General features: G+C 44.5%; 1 long non-coding RNA gene across 1 annotated transcript; it reads right to left on the reverse strand.

Moving 5' to 3' along the window:
• Positions 1 to 2,050: 2,050 nt before the first annotated feature.
• LOC120409140 lies at positions 2,051 to 18,567 on the reverse strand. Its single transcript, XR_005601149.1, has 3 exons — positions 18,488 to 18,567; positions 5,890 to 5,961; positions 2,051 to 5,545 (listed from the first exon to the last, which is right to left on the reverse strand). It is a non-coding gene; the product is annotated as an uncharacterized LOC120409140 (long non-coding RNA).
• Between the last annotated feature and the right edge of the window lie 830 nt (positions 18,568 to 19,397).

Raw genomic sequence — 19,397 nt, forward strand, 5'->3', positions numbered from 1 at the left:
AGAAACGCAAAGGTCATTTTATGCCACTTTTGAGCCTTCCATGTTCTGGGCCTGCCCCCCAGCACAAATTAGAGCAGGCTTGGGGCTGCTGTAAGCTATGTTAAGCTGTTATGGCTGTTCCACAGCTGAGAATAACCCAAGTACTGTCAGTTCCAACCATGCCCCATCTCCCTTGACAGGCTGCTACAGGCTAAGAGGAGAGTGACAGATCCATTGCAAGAGACTATGCTTGTGAGGAAATCCCTTTACAGAGTGTATATTCTAGGGGGAGAGGGGTGGTCCTGGCCTCTGTATTCCACTGAATGGCATATAGGGGCACAGTGCACTGCAGAATGTGTGTGTTCACTGGAAGTATTCAGGAATTCCTCTAGGGCAGTGTTTCCCAAACTTGTATAGGGAAAGCCCCTGGTGGGCCGGGCTGGTTTGTTTACCTGCCTCATCCGCAAGTTCGGCCGATTGTGGCTCCCACTGGCTGCAGTTCGCTGCTCCAGGCCAATGGGAGCTGCAGGAAGAGACGCGGGCCAAGGGACGTGCTGGCCACCCTTCCTGCAGCCCCCATAGGCCTGGAGCAGCGAATCGCGGCCAGTGGGAGCCGCGATCAGCCGGACCTGCAGACGTGGCAGGTAAACAAACCGGCCCAGCCCACCAGGGGCTTTCCCTACACAAGTGGCATCCCAAGTTTGGGAAACACTGCTCTAGGGGTATTCCAAGTAACCACTCCTGAGTCAAACATCGCAGATTAAAAATGCTATTTAGTTACCAATGACTAAAAAAAAAAAAAAAAAGCTATTATAATAGTCATTTTTGCTGAGGTACAGCTGATGCTATTAAAATGCAGGTAATTCCTGGGCTGAATAGAAAATAAGGCAAAATGCCGTAGTAAATTAAACTACCACAATGTGCAGGTTTGAATGGTGCCCATCATCTGCAGTTCTAAAAATACCACTCTGCAAACAAAATAAATTAAGCCTGGCAACCCCACTCTCAAGTAGGTGGAAGTGGCGGATTCTGGGCTGGTGCAGGGGCTGAAATGGCCTTTCAATGTAATTTAGACAGATCGGGCCTACTCTACATTACAGCAGCCAGGGCTCAGAGAATGGGAACCAGGGTAGGGCTATGTAGTGTGGCCACGTAAGGTGGCCCAAAGGAGCCATTCTCCCTCAGCCTCACTGTAAGGGGATCACAGCCTCAACACACCTCTAGAGCAGTAATTTATGGCTGGAATGGAGAGCAGAATCCCTCCTAGAAAATTTAAGGACTACAATTTCAACCATACCTTAAGTCTGTTTCCACCTTGGGGGAGTGGGGAGGAAATTTTGTGTGGGCAACTAGCTGTGCTTACAATGAATCAGAACAGCATTTGTAAGCATGTAGCTATCAAACTATCTGATTTGCCAATTCACCTGCAAAAACAAAAAAACCCCACCATAAGATAGCTCAGAAAAGCAGGTCCTAGAGGGACCTCTCAAGTGGTGGGAGGGATAACTCAGTGGTTTGAGCATGGGCCTGCTAAAGCCAGGGTTGTGAGTTCAATCTTTGAGGGGGCCATTTAGTGATGTGGGGGGAATCTGTCTGGGGATTGGTCCTGCTTTGAGCAGGGGGTTGGACTAGATAACCTCCTGAGGTCCCTTCAAACCCTGATATTCTAGTGTCTCACAGAGGGACACAGGACAAGAATCCAAACCTTCTAAAAAGGCTGGTCCCAAGACAGATGTCACAGACACCCATGTGAAGTCAATAAGGACATCTAGGCACAATAGAGGGAGTTATAGATAGAGGGTCAAATCTGCCTTGCCTGACACATGCAAGTAGCTCTACTGACTTTAGTTAGACCATCAGCATGAATAAAGACCAAAAAATGTTTAGCCAGGCCTATAATCTATATTATTTCCTTCAGTTTGTGTCACATCTATAGCATAATACACAAGAATAGCATGTGTAGTTCTTAATTGCATTAAAAAAATGCAACAATACTCACGAAAGAGTTTGAAATCTATAATCTAGGATTAGAGAACTAAAGGGACTAATGATATCATTTTAAAGCAGATTGCATTGCTAATTAAAGTGTCAATCTTTGGAGCGACATGCCAAGAGCCAAGTTCTGCATTTGAAGAGATGGGGTTAATCACAATGGAAGCCCTACAGGGGCATTTTAGGGTAGAAAATTAGCTCTAAAGAAGGGCAGATTTAATTAGTTGTCATTGATGTAGGGCCAAAAAAGTTTTCAGCCATTAGCGTTCTTCCCAGCAAGGCCCTGGATGACCGTAGAGTCTTCATTATTGCACACAGTTCGTTTTATTCGAATCACTGCATGTGTGCAATCTGAAAAACTAAAGATATAAAACTTCCCTTAGATTGGATTAAGAGTTATCATTTATTTCTCTCCCTTGGGGCAAATATATTTATATTTATATTTTTACAGTTCAAAGTGAACGTACATATTTCCAAGAGACAGTGCAGAATGAACAAAGGGGAAACAAAGAAATACATGCTTTACTAAAAGCCCATAAAAAGGGGACAGATTAGCTTTCAGTCAACCTGAAGCATGCCAAAGAAATAAATCTAACTTTGCAGATCTGGAGAGGAGAGATCCATCTTTGTCTGTGTGCTTTAAATAAAATTGACAAGAAACTTAATAATGTGAAAGAGGAAATACGATTTATACAGAACATTTTATAAAAAAAAAAAATTGAAGCAACCCATAAACCTCAGATATTATAGTTGTGTTTCAAGCTAAAAATAAAAACTAATGGTTAAATCCAGCAGCCGGTTCTATTGCAGAAAGCACAGCAAGATACCAGCATTTCAAAAGTGTAGCTAGGATGAGAATGGTGCTATTTTAGAAGCTTGCATAATCTTACAGAAGGGGCTTTATTCTCCATTGCCTTACACAAGTTTTATGCCTGTGCACTTGCATAAAGCTAGGGTAGAATGGTGGAAAATATTCTGCAAACACCAGGCTCCAAACCCAATCATGTGAATCACTACACAAGTGTATCTCCTACACCCTGGAGTTTTTGAACTGCACAATGTACACTTAGATGCACATCTAAACCCCGAAGGGACCTGCTTCAAAGGTGGGTTGCAGAGAGGGGGAGAGTTCAGGACATGTTTGAGAGTCATGGCTGGTGCCTCTTGTGTGAGAAGCACCATGGAGACATTCTGAGGAGCAAGGTTTAGCAAGAAGAAACTGGACTTTCACTGTTTAAGGAGGTGAATTTCACTCAGCTGGAATTGCTAAAGGTCAGTTCCTTTTGCTGTTGGGTAAGTGGTCCAGAAATATTCACTAATGGGCCTTGTGGCTGAGACAATTCCCAAAGGAACTTTTAAGAATTGATTCCATTTTCCCCACTCATTCACTTCAATCCTATCAACATCCAAACTTTTGGTTGTTTACAGATGAAGTTCTGAACCTTGCTTGGGTCCTCCTGAGCAAGACTTCGCACACTCCTAATTTGCTAGCAGGATGATGTACATTCGCATTCCCGCATTACGAGGGGCTAACAAAACATCTCAGGTTCTTCTGTTGGAGTTTTACTTCTCCTTTTTAGGTAATGGGGTCTTGTCTTCTCAATCCTTCTTGGCATGAGGTCTGACTCCCTGGCAACCTAAGCTGCCATGCAGAGATGAGCACAGCTAATCTAGCCTGTCTAGTTGTCAGTTTTTGAAAGCTAATCTAGGATGATGTCTATATCCCATACCTTTATGTTTGGTTTTAACTAAGGCTGTAGTTTCAAACACCTGATTATATTCCCTCATCTGATCAACTCAAGAGAAACAAAAGAAGTGATTAAGACACGTGTTTACTTGTGGGAGAAGAAAGCGCCTCTAGAATTTCATGAGAAAAAGTCCACTATGTATGTAAATTTTGTAAAGGGTATGCTCATGTCATTGAGAATTTGCTAATGAGAATGGTTGAATATCTTCATAACAAGTGCTTTCAGTCCAGCTGAGAAGTCACTAATACATGTGTGAAAAATTGAAACAAGACTGACAAAGAATTATGGTGAGAGAGAATTCCCACTCTGGCCAACTTTTTTAAAAGAAAAGAAAAGAAAAGAAAAAGAAAAGAAAAGGAAAGAAGGAAAGAAATTGGGATGGAGAGGAAGAAAGGAGATATATGCAATCTACATGCGTCACTATTGCTGCAGACATCAGCCTCAAGTGACATACATTGGGGTAATGTCAGTTTTAGAAGCTACTCCTGAAAAGCTGCAGTTTAAATGCATTGAAAATTTGCAACATGGTATTTAAAAGATCCATCTTTGCTAAAAAGTCCCCTTGAAACACGCTAACCTTTAAATCATTTAAGCTGTCCACCCTGAAAGATTGTTTTTGCAAATGTACTTAAGGTTTTAACTTTAAGCACAGGTCAATAATCACCTGAAGATTTCTGGGCAGCAAATAATGAGTTTAACCAACCTGTTGAATAATCTAAATGCAAGATCATTTCCAGAATACTTATTGACAAGGCCTTCAAAATGTTCTTCTTTAATGCCTGATTGACTACCTCAGCTTTCACCTTTAATATAAGGAGAAGGCTCCAGTGAACTAGGATTGTGATAAATGGAATTTTCAGCCCTTCTAAAATCCAGTTCATAGCTGTAAGAAGATTTAGTATCTTTGCAATAAAAGATTATCTCCACTTGTGGGAGAGATTTCTCTAACAGATATAATGTTAGAAATGCTTGCAATGACATTAGAGGAGCTATATGCCCTGTGATTCTTGTCCTGTCTATACTTTGAATACCTTTGTGTCATGCACATGTGCAATTCAAACTCCAGTAATAAGACTCTTGAAAGCAGGAAAGAAGCTTTTTTTCAGTGTTTCCTATGAATATTCAATACATCAATGAGCCCCATGCTTTGAGAGGCATCCTACTTTGATTATTCACGGGGTGACTGGGTTTTGACTATACACAAACTGACTCGTGCAGAAATATCATGGAAGGACGTCAGTGTAGTTGAATCAAAGCAGTTCTGCTGTGCAGAAGCTATCAGCTGCAAAACTAGAACACATGGGAATTCACACCTCCAGTGCACTGCACAGCTGGGCTCCATGCTAGCTTGGGGTGAGAATGATGGCAGAAGGGGGCCAAGGGAGCGGTGAAGTAGCAAACGCGGTCGATCCTTGATCTGCAGTTATGCAAATCCTAGGGGCCACAAGTCCTGTGTTGTGGTCTAGAGGTTGCAGCAGTGGCTGCATCATTGTCCTGCATCCACGTGCTGATTGTTTGGGGGTAGATTCTGTCCCTGTGCCCTCAAACAAAGATCATTTACTCAAGACTAGTCAGTTTCCCTACGAATCTATTTAGAATTCAATCCATTTTGCTCATTCCTTGTATTCATCTCGATCTCATGTTAATGATGTTACTGTTCTATCAATCCAGAGATGGATACAAGTCTCATCCTAATTGGGTGATGGATCAAAACAGTCCCTATTTGTGGTCTCCAACCGGGGATGTCAGTCTCCGGACGTGTACTTCCAAAAAGGGGCCTTGAAAAATCCAATATTTGATCTCTTTGTTGTTCATTCCTTTGATTCCTATTTATGACAGAAAAGAACATCTCACCTTGTATGCTCAGCAACACATTGTATTGCCCAGACATTTAAAACGAAGCATCTAAGAGCTTATACTAATGTTTCTTCACAATACATCCATGTTCAGGGTAAGTTACCAGCAGAAGCATTTTCCTTTTCTACTCCAGTACTTAGATTGTTAACTCTTTGGAGAGGACCATCTTTTGTTATGTGTTTTTATAGTACCTGGCATGGTGAGGTCCTGATACTGATTGGATCCCCGGGGTTCTACTGCACTACAAAATAAATGGCATTTATAGTGATTACAAAATACTCTTTCCATGGATCCAGGACTATGCATCACTTACTAGCAGCTTTTTTGAAAGTTGCAGCCTCAGCCTTCCAAGGGAGTGCTGTTATATCCCTTCTGACACCGACATCTGTAACGCAAAAATCAGAATTACCTCTCAGCATTGGTAAAAAAGTACTGCCAGTTCCCTGGGGCTTTAGAGATCTATAAAATAGGATATTGTCAGGGCTGGGCCATGGGCAACCTGTATGCACCAGTCAGCTGCTCGGTGGCAGTCAGGAGATAAGTGGAGGGGTCAGGATTAAGCCAGATCAGAATGCCAAGAGGTCAGAGTGAGGCACCAAGTTGCAGACAGCAAGCAAATAGCAAAGTCGGGGACAAACCAGGCTCAGAAGCCAGGGTCCAAGATCTACAGCGAGTAAGGTCTGCAGCAGAAGCAAACATGCAGGCTGCATTGTTACTCAGACACCTCCCAGTGCTGGCTTCCTGGTTTTAGCACTCGCGGCAGCCAATCCGTGGGCCGTGAGAAGTCGACACTCAGGCCCTGCTGGCTGCCTTCAGGATGCAAAAGTGTCAACAGCCCCAACCAGGAACCCACAACCATGGGGGCTAGTCCCACAAGTTCTTATAAAAAGCTCTCTCTAGATTGGAAACTCTCTACCATTATCAAGTGCATTCCCAACAGCCAGAAAATGTCTCTTCTACAGGGTTTCCGAGGGCAGCATTTCTGTATTGCTAAAACATTCACTGAAGAGAGTGTAGGAGTCTCTTTAGCACAGGCTTCACCTTCACTGTTTGTGATCTGTGTCCAGTGCTGCGGCCTAGCTCGGAGCAAGCCTTTGCATATCAGTTTTACCTTCCCAGCTTCAGATGTCATTGGCCTGCCCGGGTGAAGAAGACAGGTCATGGAAATTCCACTAATAACTGTCCAGCTCATTCTTCTAAATGTTGGGGATTGGAAATAAGCAGCAGGCGGTAATAAGATTAAGAAGCAGAAGTCTACCTAAATATCAACAATCATAAAATAAGGAAAGCAATACAGAAAATATAGGATACAGGTGTAGCAATTAATTGCTACCTACTGGGTTTTCTATGAAGTGTCAGGAGCTCTTTCCGAGTTTCAACTGAACTAACAAAACAAGAATTCAGACATAAGTAAGGACAGAGTTTTAGGAGATAATGATGTCTTGTGTAGAAGCATTGGCTAAAGATGTGGTGCAGCAACTGTCACCTGCCTCAGAGCCTCGTTAAGACTAATGAGCATCTCACTGAAGCCAAAAGATGTCAGATACATGCACTCTCCATTCCACATTGGAACCTTACACCTTGTTTTCCCCTACCCTCCTCAGGGCAAAGGACTAGCTTTCCTGAGGCTCTGTGAACCAAAGACTGGCTATGGAGTTGAAAAATGACAGATCGCATAGAGGCTTTATGATACAGATGAATAAGACTAACCTGAGACTCGCAAACAAGGAATGAGATAAGCAGGATTTGTACCTCAGCTCATCCACTGAACTGAGTCACTTCGCTTGTTGTTTATTTTTATATTTTCTGTCTTTTAAGGGAAAGAAATCTGTGTGAAAAGTTACTGTGTAAACCATTACAGTGTTTTAAAAGCATACAGGGCACCCAGGAGACCAAACACAGTTTGTGCATTAACTCGGTTAGTATTTAGGATTTTCAAAATAGAACAACACTGTATGATATGTCCCATGGACTAAATCGGCCCTTTTGAAGCCACTCCATCTTATCAGCTAAATATGTATTGATTTATTTAAATAAATGTATTATTAATTAGGCAATAGAGCAGAGTATCTCCTTTGGAAATGTTCCAGCCTGTCATTGAAATACACATGAAGGATGCCATCCAGAACAAATCCTCGAACAAATGCAATGGGAGGATTTCACTCAGCAAGCTCAAAGGCTAATCTTTCAAGAAAAAGACATTGGGAAGATTCTCTACTCCATTCAGCTTCTGCCAAGCACAGCAGAGTGGGTAAGGGCTGTCTGGGAGCTGCTAGGGAGTACTTGATTCTCTTCCTGACCCCAACCCCAGACACACTTAGAGCAGCCAGAGGGCTGCTCTATCTTGTACCAACAGGCTATGCTCCCCAAGGGATCATCCATCAGAGTAGGAATTGCCAAAGCAGACTCCTTCCATGCTTCTTTCCCCCAGGGGACTGCCCCACACTTGAGGAATCTCCAAGAGAGAGCTTGCAGATGGTCACCACTACCTCTGTGGTGCTTGAGAAACAGAAATTAAAAAAAAAAAATCAAAGGTTGTTCCTTTTTAAATTACAAACGTAAGCCCTGGTCCTGTGCCCCTTCTCTGACGGGAGCTGTGTGTCTCTCCAACAAGAGTCAGCCAGAGCCCCAATCTTGTGTGCAGCATGGCATAAGATGTGCCACAATCCATTCCTCTTTGTTCATGGATAGAACTTTGTATTCCTTGTTTTAGAAATGTGTGGAAGGGAAATCTCCTTCACGGGCTGAGTCCCCGGATCCTCCATTAGTTATGTAGTTTAATAGCAACTAGCAAAATGAAACAGATGCAGGAAAAATATGCAGGTTAAGAACAAGTAGCCTAATGAGGAGGGGAAATGTCCATTACTTAGTGAAGGGGAAAAGCAAATGATTTAAATTCCAGACTGGCTGAGGGGAGCAGCAGGAGGACCAGAGCACAACGTGACATAATTGTTTAAAGAGCAGACACTGTTAATCAGAGAATTATTTTCAGGGGTGGCTCCAGGCACCAGCAAGCCAAGCGCGTGCCTGGGGCGGCAAGCCACGGGGGGCGCTCTGCCGGTCACCGTGAGGGCGACAGGCAGGTTGCCTTCGGCAGCATGCCTGTGGAGGGTCCGCTGGTCCCGCAGCAGGTGTGCCGCCGAATCCATGGGACCGGGGACCTCCCGCAGGCAAGCCACCGAGGGCAGCCTGCCTGCAGTGCTTGGGGCGGCAAAATACCTAGAGCTGCCCCTGATTATTTTGAGCTATGTGATCGAAGAGAAGAAGTTGGAGCCACCTTGTCTGGGATCCTCAGTTAAAGCACAGGCAGAACTGCTTGCACAAGGCTCATGACTTTATTTCAGACGTACCCATTGTAACAAGACAGGCCTTGGGCCCGACTGTCCACTGCCTAGTTCCTTAGATGTGCTCCTGAGCTGCAGCTAAATAACGTTCAGTTCAGCTGAGGTGGGGAGAGTTCAAATGTGTCCCTGGCATCTTCCCAAACCTTTAAGCCACACAGTGCAGGGATAGTTCCCCAGCAGATATAAGAACAGTCTGGAGGCTGCTATAACTAGTGCCAGCTGCCGACAGCTGTCCTGACAGGTAATGTTTACCAGGGTGCCCCGGCCCCACCCTGTGAACCTGTCACTGAGGGTGGTTGCCACTGCAGTCTCCAAAGAAGCTGTGTACCACTCAGTGAGCCCCTTCCACAGAGATCTTCTTGAAGCTACTTTGCATCAGGATTAGTGGCCAGAGCATAGCCCAGGATCAGGGTCCTTGTCTAGCTATTTATACCTGTGCAAGATGTGGTAAAGGGCAACCAAATCAGAAAAGTAGCACTTACTCCCACTTTACTCAAGTGAGAAGGATGACAAGCTTCAGAGCAATGGAGAATCAAGCCCTCAGACTGCCTGGGAAAGGAAATGCAAAGCAGAAGCCTCACCTTCCAGCACAAGACATATTCCACTCTTAGCTGTGCCCAGGCAACCTCACTGATGCACGCATAGCTGGATCAGAGAGGAAACACACACCATCAGAGAGGGTCACAAATGAGCAAAATGTGGCACATCTGTGTTTTGTGGCAGGTCACATGATGATGAACATCATATGCTTATTAACAATAACACCCATTGTAATGGGTATTTCCCTGCGAAACAGTTTTTCAAAAAGAAACAGGGAAAACCAAATGGTACCCTCAGGACCCCCCCCCCACACACACACACACACACAGGTCATTGACAGGGTTTAAGCCTTGGACCTTCTATTTGAACTCCAGTAGAAACTGCTAGCTTTTCTGTGGCTACGGCACTAGGGAGCTGTGACACACTCACCCAGTGGATTACAGAGCTATGGGTAAACAGCTGCAAAATATTGGGATCAAGAACACCAGTTCTGGAAAGGGAGTGTTGTCTATTGACTAGAGCAGCAGTGGTATGCTAGACAGGCAAGCACATGGATATGGCATGCTCATTCTGAAAGGCAGTGTGGCTAACAGGTGGAGCTTTGGGTCTGTCATATTAGAGACCCGGTTCTGTTCAGGGCTGTCAGACATGACCTTGTGCAGCCTCTGTTCACTTATTTGTACAAGAAGGGATGCATTACTTGACTGCCTTCTAGGAGAGGGGCAGGAGGTGGCTTTACTCAGTGATCATGGCTGTGAAGTGAATAAAGACTCTGAAGCAGAGGGAAGATCTGGCCTTCTAGCACCTGCTTCTCAGCTATGGGGTGAGTGTAATGTCTGCAAAAAGATTGCCTGCCTTCACCTCCATCTTTGAGCGTGGGAGGCAATATTCTGAGCAAAGAGGTAGGAAAGATTTGGAAGCCTACAACCCCATCTGTTAAGAAGCCCACCTCCTTTGCACGTGTGGTGAGAGGTCAAAAGAAGAAGAAGAAGGAAGGAGAGTCTCCCATCATATGGTCTCTAGGGATTGTGTATGCCAGGATAATGGCACTGAAATAGTCTCTGCAGTGACAATCTGCCATGGGGCCAAGAATTCCTCCACCCACTCCCCTCCAAGGACCCATTGCACAGGAATGGATGTTAGTTGCTGGGCTGACCTGTCAGTCCAGATTTTCAGCCTTGAAATATGAATTTTCTTGACGGATTAAGTCATGCCCTTAGCATAATCTTAAAGCAGTGTGTGTGTGTGTGTGTGTGTGTGTGTGTTTAAATCATACACAGCTACAGTAAATGGGATTCTTGAAATACTGAGTAAATATAACTAACTACAACCTCGTTATCCTGTTTAAAGGTTTATACATTAATTTGAATTCTAACTGGAAATACTGAGGCAGTGACTAAGCCTGAAATGTAGTGCTTTTCAATTACACTGAGAAATTGGGCTTTTGAATTTCCAAATTATGCAAGGCAAGGAAGATTCAATGTAATCTGCACAAAGAGATACATTTGCCAACTTCATAGCGCTCTGTGTTAGGGTGAAACAGCTGAGAGGTGGGTAGTGACAATGTAATGTTGTCTGTTGGTGCCCTCCAGGGGCCAAGCTGTGTATAGGATCCAGTCAAACAAGCAACTTTCAAGCGTTCAGGCAAATGTGTACATTGTTCACATGATTTAGAACAGGGCAACTGCCCATGTTCAATTGCAGGCCTTGGAGAATAGGCACTCACTCAAGGGCTATACTAAACACTGCAGGGAGGGATTCATTGATGTTTGGTTAAAAAAAAACCCACAATGTGTGTCCCCATCCTTCCACACTTTCCTTTTTTGCATTTAAAAACACAAAGGGACAGAGCCACACCCCACTATGACCCCTTTGCACCACACACAATAGCAATCCCAGGACTTTGTCTGAAGCCCACTGGAAAAGAACAGAGATTTCCATTGCCTACATGCACTTTGGAACAGGCATCTTTATGCTCCAAGGAGTGCAGGTAGAGTGACCAGATGCCCCTATTTTATAGGGACAGTCCTGATAGTTGGGGCTTTGTCTTATATTCATGCCTATTACCCCCACCCCGATTTTTTGCACTTGCTAACTGGTCACCCTAATGCAGAGACCACTCATCCCTGTTCTCCCCAGCACCACACACACTATATGTGCCCTGGAAGCAGAACTGCAGAAGGGGTCAAGGTGGGGCCAGCACATCAGGGGCACAATCTGCTCCAGCAATAGAGCAAACCCCCGTGCACAAGGCAGAGCACTGCAGGAGAAAGAACAGGAGTACTTGTGGCACCTTAGAGACTAACAGATTTATTTCAGCATGAGCTTTCGTGAGCCACAGCTCACTTCTTCGGATGCACAAGCTTTCCGGTGCTCCTGGTGGGTCAGCACAAATCCGTACTCCCTTCCCCCTCAGCACAGACAGGCCTGTGCTCTACCTTTACCTATGTGTATTACATTTAATGACAGTGGGAGTGAAGAGAGATACGTTATGAGGACATAATTACATTTGTGCTGAAGATAATTAATGAATCCTCTGACTCACCCTACATGCATTCTGAAAGCCATTCTCCAGAACAATGAATTTTGTCATCTTCTGGAATCTCCTGCAAAAGTGACAACTCCACCGAGATATAATTTCTGCTCAATTAAAATCTGGAGTTTCTGTACAGAGCGCAGTGAGTCCTTACTGCACGAAAGCTGCAAAGTCTTAAGATCTGTCAGCACCAGTATTACCATGCTACAAATTCTTCTGAAAACATAACTTCTGACATAACCATCTTTCTGGGAGCGGGTAGCTGGTGGTGGGTTCATTAACAATGCTTGTGTAGGATCACTTTTATACTGAAGGAATAAAATACGAATGCAAAAGCTCACAGAAAGAGTAGCAGAAATTGTCTGCAATATGTAAAGGAGAGTTCAATATGACTCTCCAAGCCAGTGTGCTCCATACTATTAAACATGTTTCTGCAGCTATTAAATATTTCTAATATGAGGTTTATTGGTTAATGTTGATATTTTACGAAACACCTAAGCCGTAATCAAGAGACAAGGAGCAGATCCTGTCACCCTTACTCTTGAGTAATTTCACTAAAGCAATGGCAGTACTCATGCCATCAGGTACTACTCAAGGGACCATCTTTTTCTTCTGTGTTTGCGCAGTGCCTGGTCCATGGCTGGGGTTCCCAGCCACAACTATAATAAATAATTGTGAGCCAGGGTAGGAGAATTAACTCTCAGCTGCCTCCCATTGACTTGAAGGGGCTTTGGATCAGGTCCTCTAGCACCAAATACAAAACATAATTTATATTGTGGGCACCATGGAGGCAAAGAGAAGGAAACTCCCCATTTAAAAAACAAAACAAGTTTCATCATTATTCCTTCACTGAAGCAGAGAAATATGTTTTAACAGAGGTTTAATTTGCCCAACATCTGTTGCTCGATATGAAGTGGACACTCTATTCTGATTAACTTAGTAACCTTCAAGTACAATATATGACTGATCAGTTTATCTATTATCTTGATCTTTCAGTGCCTGTTAACTCCTCTTGGCCCACTGTGCACATACATTTCAAACGGAGAATTTAAAAGTTACAACTGGGTTGTGACCTGGTGGACAAATGATAAAAATTAATGGGCATAAGTCTCAGGTCCAGATCCTCTTAAAGTTGCTTTATTTCACTGGAGTGGGACAAAGTGACCCGAAAGCTCCCATAGAATGGCAGATGGGGATTCAGGCACAGGCGGTATGTGAGGAGCAGATGGGGATGCAGCTGGAGCACACGGCACTCCAGTCATGCATGTCGATATAGCCCATGCTTATACAGAGTAGCTCTGTCCCCTTTTAGTGACTAGACCACATAAAGGTTTGAGAGTCTGATATAGCCTTTGAGCTAACAGAGCTGGGTCTTTTAGTACAGGCAGTAGAGACTCATCCAGAAGTTCTTGGTTCAATTTCCGTTGCTGAGGACACACCCCTAGAAGATTAGTATAATCCATCAGAAGTTAGAGCTGTGCAATGACTGTTGTCTCTTGAGCCAGGACCAGTTTGGCCCCTGATTAGGGCAGGTGAAAAGGTAGCATCAAGTCACCTTAGCCTCCCCTCCCTCATCTGCACCAAGTTCTGCTCTAGTGCAGCTGATAACTGAGCCTTCAGTGAGGAGAATCCAAAATCTCTTTGACATAATTAATACCAGAAAATTGTTCTGCATCTTCTTCCACCTGCCAGTTACACGTTGAAATCGAGTCCAGGGAACTACTGAAGATTAGCTTGATGCAATTATGATTTATGATCAACAATCCAACTCCAATAGCATTCCCCACTCTCGAGGGCAATGATTACAGATGGACGACCTGTAGCGATGCTGACACAATGTCAATTCCCAGGGTTTAACATGCCCACAGGCTGGAACGTATGCTTCTGATTTGCAGTTTTATTTGACCATATGACTCATGGATGAAAAATTACTTTAGAAGGCAGACTGGTGGGCATTTAGCAGCACAGGCTTCTCTTCTTCCCTAGCTTTGTTTGTTTTGCTCCCCCTGGATCCTTTCCCAGCCTTGCTCCTACTCATGGTTTTGCAAGGTGCATTTGGAGGCAATTTAAATTTGAAAAAGCAGCTAAGATCCTGGCATTGTTTGCTAGAATCTGAGAGTGCAAAGAAAAGCTCCATATTAAGCACTTTCTCACCCTATCTACACTTCCAGATTCTCAGCTGGTGTAAGACAATGACCTAGGAGTCAAGTCTTCTGCTGTGCTTCACTAGAAGAGGCCAAACCTTGCCCTGTTGCTATTCATAGGGTCCCTCTTAGGCATGCAGTGCTGGGCTCAGGAGAGTATTAGAGAGCAGGGCCAGCTAATATGCTAGTCAGCACACCATGGCCTCAAAGAGTCTGGTCTGACCATGACCCTAGGCAAGTGATGCACATGTTGCTTTCTGTAAAGGAGACTAGTGTGCGCTCCACTGAGCAGCTTGCCAGCCTAAACTGTGCGATCCCTTGTGTCTACTCAAAGTGCTATCAGAACGCCTCAATTAATAAACCTCATTAGAGCTGGTGGACTACCCAAAACAAAATGGTGCATGTATAACTAGAGCAGCGGGATATTAGTGCAATCTGTAATTCAGTGATTTTACTACTGAAAGACATTTTGGTGAGAAAAGAAGAATCTCTCCATGTCCTGCAGGTGGCACAGTTTTCTCATATAAATATTCCACTTCTAATGTACTAAGTGCTATGACCCTGTTCTAGTGCACTGCAAAAAAGCCTTACAGGTTAAGCGTAGACTTGTTGAATGCTTTGTTCAATTCCACCGATTTAAACAATAGCTGCATAGCCAGAGATTGTGTTGGATTTGGTCTAGAAAGCACTGAAAAGAAAACACTAATGCCACATACATACTACAAAATGAGCTGGTTATGTTAGAGCGACACAACATTTTGTCCATAGCAATGTGTATTCAGGTAGCGTTGGTACAGGAGTCCTGGTCTAATTTTTCAAAAGTAATTAGTGATTTTGGATGCCCCAATTTTTGGATGCCCAGCTTCAGAAATCATCAAGGAAGGTGAGTGATCAGCATTTTCCAGAAATTAGGCCTTTTAAGATATTTCAATTTGGGCAACAAAAGATTGAGGTGCCTGTGATAAATGAAGGGTTGGGGGTGGGGGGAGTTCCCTTTTATGAGCACACAGCCAGCCAATTCACTGTAAAATCCCTCTTGGTAGCTGTTCTCTGCTTGCTTTACCTGTAAAGGGTAATTGGGAAAAAACTTCCCTTTGTTATCTGTTGTTTACTCCCTGGAGAAAGGGGACAGAGCAGGACAGGGGCTGAAGTTATGAGGTAAGCAGCTTTAAAACCAGCTATGAAAGAACATCAATTGATATTTCAAACCTACTTATCTGAAACCCCAAATGTGTAAGTAGATCCAAAATGTTTAGAAAAAAGACATGATTAGGTTATTTTCTTTTATTTCTGAAAGGCTTGTGGACTCTTCAGGGCTAACCCCAGATGCTTTTGTTTGCTTGTAACTTTTAAGCTGAACCCACAAGAAAGCTATTTGGGGTGCTTAATTTTTGGAATTGCTCTTTTAAAATCTAGCAAAAGCCTAAGTTCCAAATGTATTTTCTTTTTTGTTTTTAATAAAATTTACCTTTTTAAGATCAGGATTAAAATTTTGGTGTCCTAAGAGGTTTGTGCATATGTTGTTTAATTAGCCGGTGGCAACCACTAGTTTCCTTGTTTTCTTTCTCAGCTCTTCCCTGGGTGGGGGGGAAGGGGCTTGAGGGTACCCCACAGGGAGGAATTTCCAAGTGCTCCTTCCTGGGGCCAAGGGGTTTTTTTGCTTTTGGGTGGTGGCAGCATTTACCAAGCCAAGGTCAGAGAAAAAGCTGTAACTTTGGGAGATTAATACAAGCCTGGAGTGGCCAGTATTATTTTTTTAAATCCTTGTGGGCCCCCACCTTCTGCACTCGAAGTGCCAGGGTGGGGAATTCAGCCTTGACACTACCACAAAAATTATTAGTCACTTTTGAAAATTTAACCCTAAATCTCATATGTACCAACAGGTGTGAAGTGTTACATGGTGAACTATAATGGTATTAAGCCCACTATCAAACAAAGCAGCTAGACACAATTTTAAGCAAATGCTTAAGTGCTTTGCTAGATCAGGGCTTAATTATAGCTTAAGAACGGTCTTAGATGAAATACAACAAGCCTCGGGACTTGGATAACACTGAATGGAACAAAAGTTGAGTAAAAACAAAACCAGAAAATGTGCTTATCAATATATTGGAGGCCTTTGAAATTTGTTAGCAAATGTTGAAAGGGCAGAATGGTTATCATGGTAAAGGCTTACTAGAGCCCTTTCTCCACACGTTCAGAAAGTATGAATTTTCATAATGGAAATCTGATTGGGTGAAATACCTGTTTAAATTAAAACAACTGATTCTTGTAGAGCCACAAGAGTCATACTGTGCTTTAGGTCCTGAAAGGAAGCTGCTTAACATAATTGGCAATGGAAAAACCTTTGGTGGTCAGAGTCTGTTGCTTTTCAGGTTTTACAGCTTTTCAAAAAGAGCTCTCCCTCCTCCCAGAGGGATTTTTCACTCCTGTTGTGTTTTTTCCCCCCAGATGCAGAGTTTTCACTCTGCCACCATATGGTGCAAACCGACTCAAGACACCAAGTAGAGGTATTCAAATGCTTTACATCTACCAATACAAGCTGTGATATGTAGCTGTGGGCAGGGCCGGTGCAACCATTTAGGCAACCTAGGCGGTTGCCTAGGGCACTACGATTTGGGGAGCGTTCTTTTCTTCGGCAGTGACCGCGGCGGCCGGATCTTCAGCCACCCCGGTCACTGCCGGCATTTCGGCAGAGGGAGCTGGGGCAAGGGAGCGCGGGGAGGGCCACCTGCAGCAAGTAAGGGGGAGGGCAGCACGCAGGCAAACTCCCCACCCCCGCTCACCCCTGCCCACTCCCCAAGCACGCCGTGGCTGCTTCACTTCTCCCACCTCCCAGGCTTGCAGCGCCTAAGCTGATTGGTGCCGCAAGCCTGGGAGGCGGGAGAAGTGAAGCAGCAACGGCGTGCTCAGGGAAGGAGGTGGGGCAGGGGTGAGCTGGGGCACGGGGAGCGCCTCAGGGCGGAGGGTTGGGGATAGGGGGAGGGCGCAAGATGGAAGTTTTGCCTAGGGCGCGAAACATCCTTGAACTGGCCCTAGCTGTGTGAATAAAAGTGGCTTGAAATGACTCAAGTACTTCCTCTCTGATTGAACCCAGAGGGTTGTCCTGAGTAACTGTTCTTCCATCTCATGAGCCTTTACCTGCAAATCCCAAAAGGCTCACCTTTATTTCCCATGTGATTCAACCACTATATGAGGCCTTTGGTAGGGATGGTGAGACAACACAAGCTGAAATGGTATCAGTATCACCCAGCTTCACCACTTCTTGAAATCAAACATAATCAGAACCATCTCCAGCTTTTTCAGTGACAAACTGAAATAAGCACCTGATGAAGAGCGTAAAGTGCCAAAGTGAAGTGCTTCAAAGAATACACACACACACACACACAGATTGAGGGCACCTACATCAGTGCACAGTCCTGGGAGTCTTTTGAAAGCCTCCTATTGAGCATCCAAATAAGAAGGGAGATGAAGAGAGGAGTCACCTTCTATAATTGGCCAGAAGATTGTACCTCATCCTATTGAGTTCAGACCTGGAGACAGTGATTTATGAATCCATGACCTCCAGGCTGTATTATTGCAAGTCAACTTCACTAGGAAAGAAGCCACACACCTTGAAAAAACTGCAACAAAATGCAGCATCCTGTCTGCTTAGCAGCACAGGCTACTGTATGACACTAGGGTTCTGCCCTTTCACACTTATTTAACAGCCTCTCATTCCCCTTGAGTCTATAATGGGGCAAGAACTCTAGTGGGGACAATCCCAGTTGCTGCAAACTTTGTCAGTCTGTTTAGAATCAGGCATAGGTCTAGTCCCTCCCTAAAACATGCAAATTCCAAAGGGCATTTCCATTGCTTCACCAGCAGCATCTCCCAGGTAAAGTTACATCAACTGTCCTACTACAACACTGCAATCTCAGCTAAGCAGTAGGGAAGTGTCTGCAGCTACCTTCAGCTCCCTCTCACAGCTATGCAGGGTTCTGAGCTGAGTCTGATCCAGTATTGGTGCATCCTGCCAATAATCGTCTCATTCTGCACCCGCTGGTTCCCTGCTCTGACTCCTGCCAGGTGTTTAATAGTCTGCCGCCTTCCGGGGTAATAAAGAATCTGTTGAACCAGGAATCCAGCAGAGAATCAACAGTTCCAGGCCCCCCACAGGATCTTGACCCCTTTGCTCCAGAGTCCTTACTTTCCCCTCTGCCAGAGACAGTAGGGGAACGCTGCTCTGGACATTCCTCTGGGTTCCAGCCCAGGGACCCTGACTGAAGCAGCTGGAACCAGGTCTTCCCAGTCCCTTGCTGTTTCTCTGGCCTGCTTCTCACCAATTCCATAGGCTTTTCCCAGACTCACCTCCTGGTTCTCCCACTCTGGACAGCTTCTTGCCAGTCTGCTGTCGAAGGCTCACTTCCCAATAGCCCTTCAGTCTCTTTAACAGCCATCTCACTTTCTGACTTGCAGCCTTTTTATCTCTGCAGCTGTTGTGAGACCACCCATCAGCCCCAGCTGAGCAGGCAATCCGTTTCTCTATTAACCATTTAGTGGCCGAGACAGCATGCATCAAGGTAGGCAACATCAGGAAGGAGTTGTCATAAGCCTACTAGATAGTAATATAAATCTAGGTGTCACATACTGTGATGCTTTCTCAGAGCACCCAGGATTCTGAGTCACTTTGTTACCCCATTTCCCCATCTCAGTGAAAGAGAGAGACTGGCTGATGTTAAACTGGGCGTCAGCAACCCATCACTGCAGTCTGTTAGCCACTCAAACAATCTCCTCAGAAGTTCTGCCAATCTTTACTTCGCCTTGCAGGTTAATTCTAGGTGCACGCCAACAGCCGAGCCCCCTTGAAGAGCATCATCCAATAATACCCAGCCCCTGTTACTGCACACTCACAGAAATTACCAAATTTGCTGTCTCCAAAGAGACAGTGCACACATCAGCCTGTTTGGTGCAGCTGAGGATTCACACTTCACTTACTATTGCAGCACTCACATGAATTTATAATAAAACCAAGAATATGTTTATTAACAAAGAACAGATTTCAGTGACCCTGAGTGAGGATCGTAGAAACAGAATTGGTGACAAATAAAACAAACATAGAACACCTTTCTAAGAGACTAAACGTAACTTTAGCAGCCTATAATCTTTTGGCTAATGCAGTTTACTCACCCTCAAAGTCTGTCTGCAGAGCTTGCTGGTTTTCAGTCCAAACCAGGATCCGTAATGGTCACGAATCACTCTCCTCCGCCAAGAGTGTTCC

The sequence above is a fragment of the Mauremys reevesii genome, linkage group 7, assembly GCF_016161935.1.
Source record: "Mauremys reevesii isolate NIE-2019 linkage group 7, ASM1616193v1, whole genome shotgun sequence".
Classification (NCBI taxonomy): Eukaryota; Metazoa; Chordata; order Testudines; family Geoemydidae; genus Mauremys; species Mauremys reevesii.